This window comes from Cydia splendana, chromosome Z, assembly GCF_910591565.1.
Source record: "Cydia splendana chromosome Z, ilCydSple1.2, whole genome shotgun sequence".
Lineage (NCBI taxonomy): Eukaryota > Metazoa > Arthropoda > Insecta > Lepidoptera > Tortricidae > Cydia > Cydia splendana.
This window is the reverse complement of record NC_085987.1, coordinates 10,355,592-10,368,284: the sequence shown is the minus strand read 5'-3', so window position 1 is coordinate 10,368,284 and position 12,693 is coordinate 10,355,592. Positions and strand designations below refer to the sequence as shown.

The window sequence follows — 12,693 nt, the reverse complement described above, 5'->3', positions numbered from 1 at the left end:
AAATAAATATTTATTTTAATGGCAGCTCGACTGAATTTAACGATTTTACCGTTTATTAAGTTAGTTGAGAGAACATTAGTCCGTTTACATATTTAGATACCCGTGCTATCTTTTCAAAAGGCCCGAAAGACTGGGCTAACGAAAATGATTAGCTAATTTTTTTCAATAAATTATATTGAAACGACAAGCACCTCAGTTATTATTAATACAGGGCTCTGTAAATACTCTAAAAGGGTCGGCCGCCAAAAAATTGAGAGCTACTCTAGGGGTTTGTCGGTAAACGATTGTCATCTCTATAAATTAAAAAAAATGCCAATACAAGTAAAACCAGTACAAACACACTGCCAAAAAGGAGATACATTCATTGTTCATTATTATCTCCATCCTATTTAGACTACCTAAATGTATCTATCATTAGGAGAAAACGATGAAATAGTTTACATTAGTGATAGCATTTCAATAGTTCTAAAACAGAGATGGCCCTTGTTTAGAGACTGTTCTGCTCTAGAGTGGATAAGGTAAGTGTTGGCACTTACCTACCGTCTGAGCATTCGTCCATGCCGACACCATTCACCGCATGCAACAGGTAGGCTACCTACCTAAATGCCAACTTAGACTGTAATCAATTATAATCATAGACTGGACTTCTAACAAACTATTTATGAATGTTCGTTTATAAATGATTTTATGAATGAACATGCATGTCGCTGATATTTCTTGTTAATTTTGTGTATTGTCCAAACTGAAATAGCGTGAAACCCTGATAGTTTGTTAGAGGATTGCTGTCTCCTTAAATAATGTATATTAATAATATGGCTGTGAGCAAATTGTAGACGTTTAATAAATCTGTAGTCCTCTAACAAATTCATTCTGCGGAGAAGGAAGACCAGTGCAAGTATTCAATGATGAACAGTTGCATCACATTGTTGTCATTCTTAAATAAGTCCGCATTATCTATTACTGCCGATCTCTTTAGTTACTCATATGTACCTAATAGTGGCAATTGCTCTAAAAAACCTCATGGCGGCCGGACGCGGGGGTGATATATTTTCAGCAACTTTTAAGTACTTAAGGAAAATTTGTATAGCATTTTACCTGTCCTATTTAAAACCATTATTACACGAAGAAATGTATTACCACTTAGAAAAGCTGTTTTAATATATACCTACATATTTATGAAAATGTAAAAGGAAGGTAAAGATTCATTCACAGTTCATATAATCTTTTTTCGAATTTGGCCTCATTTTGTCCCTAAGTAGAAAACGAAAAGTGCCCAATTTTTATATCAGCATCAATGTCGCAGCGCCGCCTCCTAATTAATACACGGCGCAGATATAATCTCATAGCGGACAAGACTTATTTCATTAGGTATTGTCCGCTGCGCATGTGCGGTGCTGGCGCCGGCGTGACGTTGCTCGTGATGCTGGCCGCGCGCATACCGCGAAAGGTATCTACAATGTATGCGACCTGCATGTCGTTTGAGATGTATTTTTTATCGTATTTTATCGTTTAAAAATGCACTAAGTATATGTACCGAGCTCAGGCAATCCCTTATTTTCCGTCCCTCGGCAATAATGTACTATTTCGCAAAAATTGCTTGTTGCAGTGAAAGACGTACCACTAATTTGGCGTAGGTGGAATGCAGTTAACGTATAGATAGCATAGAACCTATCGAGAATCCGTATCATTTCCGCGGGTTTTTAAGAGATACCCTACTTATAACAGGTAGGACCTACTTTCTTTCTTTCTTTGTTTTATTTGCGGCAGAATGATGTCCGATCTGGGAGAAGCTGGAGCTTGTTGCATTGTCGCTCCCTGCCCCGTGTACTTTTTTCTCTTTACATCTGGCTATTAATTATTACTATCGCTCAATTATTATCTGGCTCCACGCCACTCTAAGAGAGTCGTTATTAAGCAGTTACGTCGATAACAGCGACCATCATATCCTAACAGGGGATCTACGAGTAAGATGGTTGCGCATTTATTAACTCTTTCTAACAAGTATGACATATGACACGATAGGCGTTAACAGTGCAAACCTATGCAGAATCGCAAACCTGAGTTTTATCTAATTTTGAATGTCACTTAATTGCGTTAATTTGTTACTCCGTCTGACTATCTCTTGTTACCAAAGTCAAGCGGTAAATATATTAAGTCCCGTTTAGCTAAAATAAAATGGGAATTAAATCGGGTTAAACGGAACAAAAATTAAAACTGTGTTGGTTTTTGTAACTATTACTCTGAAATTTAATGTATTTACATTTTCTTTGTGATTTTATAGTAAGTCATGACCTCAGGTACTAGTACCTGACATTAGCTAGTCATGTCGGCGCACAAAGCGAAGGCAATATTTTCAATGGCTATTCTTCCTCTCACTAGAGCTAAAGTGCTCACTGAAAATTGGAAGGCGACCCCAGCGAGCTCCCGCCCGCCCGGCTTGATAATTGCGAGTGTAAAAATATCTTCCGTGGCGCCAAAATGCCCGTCCCAAAACCTTGTAATCATTTTGGTTCTCTATCATGCAAATTTCAATTTTGTTAATTTAATCGCTTCCTGAATTGTATAGATATCCTAATGCGTTAATGGGATTAAATTTAAACTGTGAAATCGATTTCCATCAATAGTCTTAATTTTGGTACAGGAAGTGACAAACTGTTTTAATTTACAATTGACTTACTCTTACCTACTTAAGTGTATTAAGTAACTGTCGATCAAATATTCTAAACAACACCTACTATCCAGTAAAGCACAGTGTGAGCTCGTTTTTCCTTGCAGTCTGCATGTTTTTAGTTTTGTTGGATGTGCCACGCGAGACAGCGCTGCTTGCCGTGGCTTGCAGTGTACTTTACGGATAGTGGTTGGAGCACCTCGTAATTAAGCGTAGTTAACTCAATTTTAAATGTCACTCTAGCATTTAACAAAGATATGACTGCATAGAATTTAAAGAATTACGTTAAGTTATCGTCACTTTACAATAACTATTGTTGTCTCTAATGTTGTACATAATTGTTTTACTATAAAGTTTAAATATACGTATAGTGATTCGTTAATATTCTAAATTTTATGAACACTTGGAGTACTTTCGATCTATTTGTGATCCCATCGCTGAAGATGACTTGTTGGTTTCATCTCCACGGATGGGATAGACTCATTTCTATAGAGTACTTACTAGAAAGTTAGAAAATTGTCTTATTAGGCTTTGTAATTGGTCAGCTTTACTTTCCTGTGATCTGTACCTCTGATTGGATTGGACATCTCACCGAATACCTAGTCATCACTGTGTAAATAAAGAATCATCGAATGATCTGAATGTAACACTGTTTATTATTTAATTGCCCTATCCGACGTTAATTTTTTTTTTTAACTAGGTTAATCAAAGACCTTTGCCTTTGATATCGATGATAAAAAACTTTCTAAAGCTTTCTCACTAAACAATAAAATCTGGAGAGTCTAGCAGATGGGGTTCTTATTCAAAGCTTACTGAGAAGACGTTAATTAGGTACGTGAAGTAGGTGAGGCACTTCTCTCTACTGGACATTCCTTTTCTACTTTACTATGGACTGTTTAAATGGCTACTTACTGTGTCATAGACTCATAGTACATTATTCCTATTAGAATTTAGCTAAAGAAACTTAATCTCACGCAAGTCACGGCAAGACGTGCTATTACCGTGCTGACACATTCGACGCGCCGCTTTTTATTATATAATATATGTTGGTTGTTATTTTTATTGTTTTATCGTGTGCATTGTAGCATGCCCAATTTATTCTAATCGAATATAAAATCAAAATAAGATTTTTAATGTTCTAAGGCGGTTTTCAAATTGAATGCGGACATCGCGGACATAGTGTGGGTGGATCCCGTTCGGATTTAGACTGCACCAGCGTTCCTGCTGCAGTGTCAGTGCAATGCTGCCGCAGATGTTACATATCCGGGCAGCATAATCGATTTTCGCAACGAAAACACGGCACGAAGTTGGCAACTTGGCAGTAATAGTAATGCTGCCGACTGCGTTGCTGCAGGAAACGTCAAATTTCAATAAAAATGTCTAGATAAAATGACCTGGTGCAATCTGAATACGAACGATATAACTTAATACTGATTGGTTAGCTCGTTTCGTAAAAGTTGCTATCAAGACGTGGGTAAGCGCAGACTAATATAACTACTACGCCGTAGCGCGTGGCAAGTATTTTTTTGTAAAAAAGCGCATCACGTGCACCACTGGTACCAATACTAACGGGCGAACCAACGCGCCAAAAGTATCTGCCACCCTTCAATACTTTTCCAATTAGATACCTATATATTATGTGTCGCACACTTGGCCGGTTTTTTAATTTTTTACTTATGGTGCTAGCCTTGTTCTGAATTTTGAACTGGTTTTTCATAATGAGGAAATAAAATAAGGTACTAACGTAATACAACAACTAACGGAATGCATACAATAATAGCGCCCCAGTAATTCAGTTTAATTTACGAAATAAAGTTGTTCATACAGTCAGCCAAGGAAAATCATGAATCATGAACTCTTCAGTACTCCTTCATGAATTAAAACAGACTGAAACTGGTTTCTAAAAAGCTTGTAAAAAAGGAGAAAGATCCAAATTACGTAATTGTGACGTTGATAGAAGAAAGCAAACCCTTAAGATTAATGTTACATTGTCCACGATTTCCATTTAACGAGCGGCGGTACAAAATGGAATCAAACCTGAACGATCTATTTCTTTTGACAATAATTGGATTCGCGTTTTTCCACAGTCACGTCCATCAGGCGAACGAAAAAGGGAATCAAATTGCAAAGCGTATCAGATCATCATCGTAACCTCTGCCTCGAATAAGCCGAGATAATTAGATTGAAGCCGATCTAATTTCACTTGATATTGATGATAATTGTTAATACTTTCAGACATTTGGTGAACGTATGCACGTAGGTAGGTACAAGCAGCAACCAACGAATAGTTAGTGACAGCCTACGTGGTCAAGTAATATATTATCCATCTAATGGATAATATATTCCAATGGTAAAAATAAAGTAAGTTGCATTAATAAATAGTAAATACAGTACTTACCTGCCGCAGTATTATTGCAATAATATCATGATTACCTAATTTATAAGTAAATCGGCAGTTAGGGTGGTTCAAAAAACATTTTTTTCTTTTTTCCGAGGGGGCACCCCCTTATTTTGTTACACTTATTTTGCTGATAAAATACACCAAGTTTCGTAATGTTTAAAACATTTATTTACATACAATATATATACAGTGGTACTACTAAACGAAATTAATAACTAGCTTAAATCTAAAATAGGCCCTTGAGGCATTGTACCAAGTTTCGTAATTTTATCTCAACTACAAGAGGGTGCTCAACCACTTTGAAAATTTTGTATGTTGTATGAAAACCAAAAAAAAAAAACAAGTATTTATTATTCAGAATTTTATTTAAATAACTGTTTTCGCATTATTTGCACATGTGATTTATAAGTTTTTAAGTAGAAAAGCATTTTTATTTCTATTTTTTATAAATTTTCAAAAGTTTGATTTTTAGTATTTCACCTAAGAAAATCATAAAAAATAGAAATAAAAATGGTTTTTCACCAAATAACTTTTAAATCACACTTTCAACTAATGTGAAAACTACTACTTACATAAAACTCAAAAAAATGATAACTTGATTTTTTTGGATTTCATACAACTTTGAAAAATTTCTAAAATCGTTGAAGTGTTTGAGTACCCCCTTGTAGTTGAGATAAGATTACAAAACTTGGCATATTTGGTCAACAGAACAAGTGTAACAAAATGAGAGGGTGCCGCTACTTCTAGCTAGAGTTTGAATATTTCCCATACAAACGTGAACCACCCTATCGGCAGTGAGTATCATATCGATTATACTACCTTATTACCTTTGTGATGTTAAGTAGCGTAGACAGGTTAATGGATATGGTTAACTTGTGAGGTGCACTTAGACTCGTCTCAGTTGGGAAATTGAGGTAGGTAGTGTATTTATTTATGGATATTTTAAATAATTTTTAACGTTTGTATGTGTACTGTGTATGTAATGATAGTAGTTATGTCACTGCAAATGAATAAGCATATAAATACGAGCGTGAGTTTATGAAACGATCGAAATGAGTTTTATAATTAGATCACACGAGTGTTTTAATGCCTAATTATGTACAGTTACATACACTGCTGTATCTACACATATATTATAAACTCTATAATTATGATGTGCTAAAGAACCACATGTTACGATCGGCATTACGGCATCGTTGCTCTATCGCGGATATTAGGAAGCGTCTCCGAAATATCGCTCAATCATTAGATTACACACTTATTGATCAAGCAATAATTGAATGCTCATTTTACGTGAAAGTTTCTAAACAACAACAACAAATTTTGCGAAAACATAAATCCGTCCAATGGCGGTGAATGAAAACTTTTTTCATGCATATCACGCAACCGTAGTAGTTTTTTTTTTAATTCATAGACAAACTAGACTCGGCCACAACTGCCATATCGCTCGACATCGAGTAATATGCGAGATTTGTCTAAATTGTTCTCTGAAAAACAAAAGAAACTGTCTGAAAGTACCTACCACGAGTACCAAGTGACAACTGTATTTTGTGTGAGTAATATTTTCGTATAACAGCTATATTTATGGTAAAACAAGGCGAGTATCGGAGCAGTAATAAACAGGTTGGCGGAGTTTGTTTAAACCCTGTCCAGGATAAACAGCCGGCCCGTCAAGTTGTTTTAATCGCCGAAGCAATTATTCTTCCCGCTTCCCATTAGAGCCTACAACGGGCATACTGCTACAAATAGAGTGCCGGAGACAATTTGGAGATAAGTATTGTTACTACCTTCCCGTAGAGAATCGATGTGATTTCAGTCCATAAATATCTGGGAGACCGAGCTTTGCTCGGAAAACATAAAAACTCAAAAATGCGCGTTTCCTCAGAGATAAGACAGATAAGATAAGATTAGCTAGATCGATTTAACGCCCCCGAAAACCCCCATATAGCAAATTTCATCGAAATCGTTAGAGTCGATTCCGAGATACATAAATAAACAAGAATTGCTTGTTTAAAGGTATTAGATTACACCAAGGTTTAAAGGAACTACTGTGGCTTAGCTAAAAATAAAAAATGTACTGTGGAATAATTTCTGGCTACATAACCCATATCACCGGTCGCTACGTAAGTTTCGGGAATATCAAAATTATAATAGATCTATGTATCTATCTACAGACACGATAGTCAATTTCATCTTTGGTCACAATCATCTGCAAGAGACGATGTGGCCGCCACATAATTTGAATGTTGTGTGCGGTTGTTTTGTAAAGGTGTTTGGGCTTGTCACTGGCGTCAGAGAGAAGAGATGCTCGTTCTTTTGTTCAAATCATTAGCCTGTTGCAAAAAAAACTTAACCTTAAAAACAACGGTTTTGTCGGTATATGTGTAATATTTTCCTCACTATTCAATAAAATGTCGAGTGAATATGTTAGTGAAATTTGAAAAGAGTTGTACCGTGTGTTTCACCGGTTAAATTCACTTCGGTGCATTTTTTTAACGAGAGCTTGTCATTAATGTTAAGAAAATTGCTTAAAAAACACTACTTATATTTATACCTACTGCAGATATAGTTAATCGGATTGAAATATTGATTTAGAATAAAAAATTATAAACAATAGTGAAATTTAATTCATACATAGTAACCATGATACTTTCTCTATTGTATTAACCGAACCTTTCGTCGCTGCCTCGTTTAATTTAAAAGATATCTTGTATCAAAACATTTATACATGTATAACGATAACGGCGCGATTCGGGAAATGAATTAGAGATTCACTAGATATGAAATAGTAAAGATATGTGACGTTCCACGGCAAAAGTTACCTTATGGCGGTTGGCGCTTACGCTATTATTAACGCCGCTCCAATATTATTGCGGCCGCCATAAGGTACCTTGTGCCATGGAACGTCACATATCTTTACTATTTCATATCTAGTGAATCTCTAATTCATTTCCCGAATCGCGCCGTAGGTCTTGTTTAAAGCTTCACAATTCATTGAAATATAAATACACAAGACAAAGTTAGGTACTTCTCATTTGAGACAATTTCTTCAGCTGCAGACTGTTTGATCCAGCTCGCAATATGAATTTTAAAATACAAACAACTTACAACGAAGAAATCGGCCCAATTTTGAAGTTGTAAGAGGAAGATGGCCGCGTGCCTCTTTGTGCCGTCCGTCGCAAACCCGACTGCCTATTACCTATGTGGGATTCGTATATTTTATGCGTTGTTCTGAAATTTGCATTAATTTAAGTTAACCGTTTTATCTAAAAGTTTTTATCTTTATTCCTCATTTATTTTGTGTAACATCACAGTTTTCTTTGCCATTGCAAAGTTGCCAATTCAACTGAATTGTTTAAATGACGACTGACGATGTTATTTGTTCAATGTTCAACCTAATGTCGCTGACCACCTGTGTGAGTGTGTGACCGCTTCACTAACTGAGAGCTTCCGCGCTTTGGTTCATTATGCCGTTAATGATAGGTATGAATGATATGATATGATAGCAGTGACAGTATCTACCTACACAGAGGTCATTGGGGTTTCGTTACTCCTTACACCGATTATATACATGTTTCTTAGGTTTCAATGTTTAAAACATACGAGTAAGTTAAGGTATTTACAAATGTCAGAAGCACCTTCATTACCCTAGTACAGATACTAGGGTAATGAAGGTGCTTCTGACATTTGTAAATACCTTAACTTACTCGTAGTGTATAGTTAATTATTTTAAATCGTATTATCACAATTAACGTAAGAACGTGTCTTGCTATTTCAGTCAGTATCAGTACAAATAGTACTGAGGTTGACTGAAGTAGCATGACAAATACGAACATTTCCGAGACAATACGATGGAAAACAATTATGCACTACATCTGTAGCTAAAACGTTTTTAACTAGTACTAACAAATACCTAGCATACTTATAGCTATGCCCCTTAGGTCTAGAAATAGTTTCTACTTTATAAATTCTGCCAAGTTAACAGAAAGGGCCGCATGTTTACTCGTATCCTATTCTCGAGCTCTGAAAATGTTGAAATAGGAAAAGTAGGTCGCATATGTGCGAAGAATAACCGTAGGAGGTCAAAATCTAACCAATTTGATTCGTCATATAGTATTAGAAAGACGGCAAACATTCGCAGGTGGTTACCAATAAGGGCCCGTATTTACCCATCTCTCGCCGACAGAATTGAAATGTAACTGTTTTGTCTCAAAATCTCCAATATACGGCTGATACTTGTGAGATAGGTATCGTCATCAAATGGACAGTACCATGGCGCCATTTCTTTTAGAACAGATCTAAATTAATGAATCATCAAATTTAAGCAGCTCTATGGCTCTTGGTTAAATGTAGCCAAAAGGGATGTTAAATACTTACATATAGTACACGATTTATTTATACTTCATTGTTGGTACCACGTCCTTTATAGGAGTGTTTACCATTAATACATACATTTAGATGTATGGATTTTTTATTTCACACATTTGATCAAGGTTATTATTTCGCTTTTCCTATTCCCTCCATTCTACTCAATAAATAAAGACATTGTCATTTTATACAATTCTAGAAAAACAGAACAGAGCGTTGAAGCATAACAGTCATAGGAAATGAGCGTAAACAATTATTTGGTCTCAGTCACAACGAATAACAAGATAACAAGGGACAAAAACAATGAGTGTCTAGTGGCACATCCTTGCTGAATCAGCCTACACCCATTCCAGTCGTAATAAGAGGACAACGATATTTGGCAGAGGACCGCGCTTGCGGTCAAGCGCGCTACAGTATTTATGCCAGCTTTTATTCAGTGCCTTGAATAAATTGTTGGAAAGGCCATCTGTAATCTGATGTAAATTCATGGACGTCAAATCTCGGTGTAAGAAATCAAAAGTGCGGTCAATATTAAAAAAACCGGACAAGTGCGATTCGGACTCGCCCACCGAGGGTTCCGTACTTTTTAGTATTTGTTGTTATAGCGGCAACAGAAATACATCATCTGTGAAAATTTCAACTGCCTCGCTATCACGGTTCATGAGATGAACAATATTATTACAGCCTGGTGACAGACGGACGGACGGACGGACGGACAGCGGAGTCTTAGTAATAGGGTCCCGTTTTTACCCTTTGGGTACTGAACCCTAAAAAACAGCCCTCGAAATAAACCGATCGCGTGTAAGCCAACGTTCGACGTTCGTAACCGGGCTTTACATAATATTGCCATCTGGTAACTGATCTTTCTTGGGACTCTCAAAGCAAACGTCAATTTAACTTAATAATGCTATCTAGGTAGGCAATCGATTCAACAAGTTCCTAAGTACCTGCCGTGCGAGTTTTCTTGAGACTACACCAGGGGGCCGATTTTTGAAACTCGACCACTGGATTTCGTGTATTTCGTTAAATGATATCTCCACTACTAGGCATTTAAATTCTACTAATAGAATTGAAACCGAGTGGTCAATACCACTAGATTCTAAATTTCGATCGCTCGTATTTTAAAAATTAGCATTTCAGCGTTTTCCACCGATTTTCGAGTGACGAAATCGTGCGAACGAAATTCAAAAATCGGCCCCCTGATTTAAAAGCAAGCGCGAGCGAAATTAAAATAGAAAATACAGGTGATGCTTAAGTAACTATAATTTTATCAAATGATCACAGAATAAGTAATAATATTGTTTATCTGCACACATATACCTTCAAAACGTAAAGCATAAAGATAAACTAATTTGTTAGAACAAATTTAAAAATAACATATTCAATGTTATTATTGCTTAATAATAACATAATAAAATAACGTTGGTATCGATTAGGGTTTCTGCTCGAGAATTCTCGAGGCGAGAAATCTCGAGAAATTTGTCCTTCGTCGAGACAGGAAAAAAAATCTCAATGCCTCGAGAACTCGAGAAATAAATCTCTTGTGATATTAAGTAACAAGAAAATACGCGTAAAAAGACGTAATGGGTCTAATACTATAGTATATTTCTTTAAGCAGTTATAAATGTAGTTAAATAAACTTAAACATTTATTAGTCTACCAACTAAATCTGGCTTCAACACATTTTCATGTTTTGAAACTTTTAAACTACCGTAAGCGTTGGTGGCCGAGTGGATATGACGTCCGACTTTCAATCCGGAGGTCGCGGGTTCAAATCCTGGCTCGTACCAATGAGTTTTTCGGAACTTATGTACGAAATATCATTTGATATTTACCACTTGCTTTTCGGTGAAGGAAAACATCGTGAGGAAACCTGCATACATCCGCGAAGAAATTCAAAGGTGTATGTGAAGTCCCCAATCCGCATTGGGCCAGCGTGGGGACTATAGCCCAAGCCCTCTTGCGAGTGAGAGGAGGCCTGTGCCCAGCAGTGGGACGTATATAGGCTGAATGATAAAACTACCGTAAAACGGGGTGAAAAGACACGATTTTCAACTTCAAAGACGATTTTCGCCAATAATCCAAATGATAAAAGTAAAAATTTTGTTATCATTTTTTGAGTCTTGGTTAGTTCTTCATTTTTGCACTTGTGAAATAAATTTTTACCTACCCAATACAGAGAAAATCAAAGAAAACTACCTATTTTCATATCCTTAAAACGGGGTCGATAGACACATGAAAGGGGTGAATAGAAATATTAAGTTTTAGTTGTCATAGGCATCGAATTTGGTCATTATTATGTTGATACTCTATTGGCAAATGGTATATACATCTGTTAAACAGCTATTTGACACAAAAATATTTTTTCGTGTCTTTTAACCCCCAAGGCGTGTCTTTACACCCCTTTGTTGTATCTAATCACCCCCTATGGCATAACTACTCACCCCATATGCGTGTCCACTGACCCCTTTATCACGTAAAATTGCCTGTTATTAGTTTTTGGCAAAAAAAATGCTTCATTATAGAGAAAATTTGTGATATTTTTTACTATTTAGGTACTACAGATACTATATTACCAGGTTAGCTAACTTTTAACTACTTAGTTAATGTCAAAACATTTACCGCTAGAACAAAGTTCAGACAGGCTTAATTTCTTACCACTGCGAGAGCTTACTTTAGAGTCAAAAAAATCTAACTTTTAGGCAGTTTGATTAAGTTCTTTTGGTACCAATGTAGAGAATAAATAGTCTACTATATACGCATTCCAAAAAATCTAATTTTAGAGATGTACGTTTTTAAATATAACAACTTGAAAGAAAAAGTACAAAATTTCTCTATTCACCCCGCGATTTCTGTTGACCCCGTTTTACGGTAATTTAAAAATTCGTCTCGTTTTAGATTTATTAGGTACTATAATTCGTTTTTTTAGCATTAGAAAAAAGGTCAACAATCTTGACGAGTCTTTTTATTGAAAAACGATTTAAAAAATTAGTAACATACATATGAAAGCAAAACAACATAAATGATCGTAGAGTCAGTCCATGAAAATTTTGCAGCGGATTTGATAGCCCACGCAGTGCACGTGTTATTTTAAACGTCAAACTTCTATGGAATTATGACGCATAAATGACACTTGCACCGCGTGCGCTATCAAATCCGCTGCAGACTTTTCTTGGTCCGACTCTATCGTATATGATATTGTTACATATTTGCCGTGACCTATTTATCAAAAGTGTTTTTCATTCAAAAGACATGT

General features: G+C 36.0%; 1 long non-coding RNA gene across 1 annotated transcript in view; it reads right to left on the bottom strand.

Annotated features, from left to right (window-relative positions):
* LOC134804239 (uncharacterized) overlaps positions 1-10,623 on the bottom strand; it is a 184,786-nt gene extending 174,163 nt beyond the window's left edge. Inside the window, exon 1 of the long non-coding RNA XR_010146094.1 lies at positions 10,414-10,623. This is a non-coding gene — a long non-coding RNA (uncharacterized LOC134804239). The remainder of the gene's footprint in view (positions 1-10,413) is intronic.
* Positions 10,624-12,693: the final 2,070 nt, after the last annotated feature.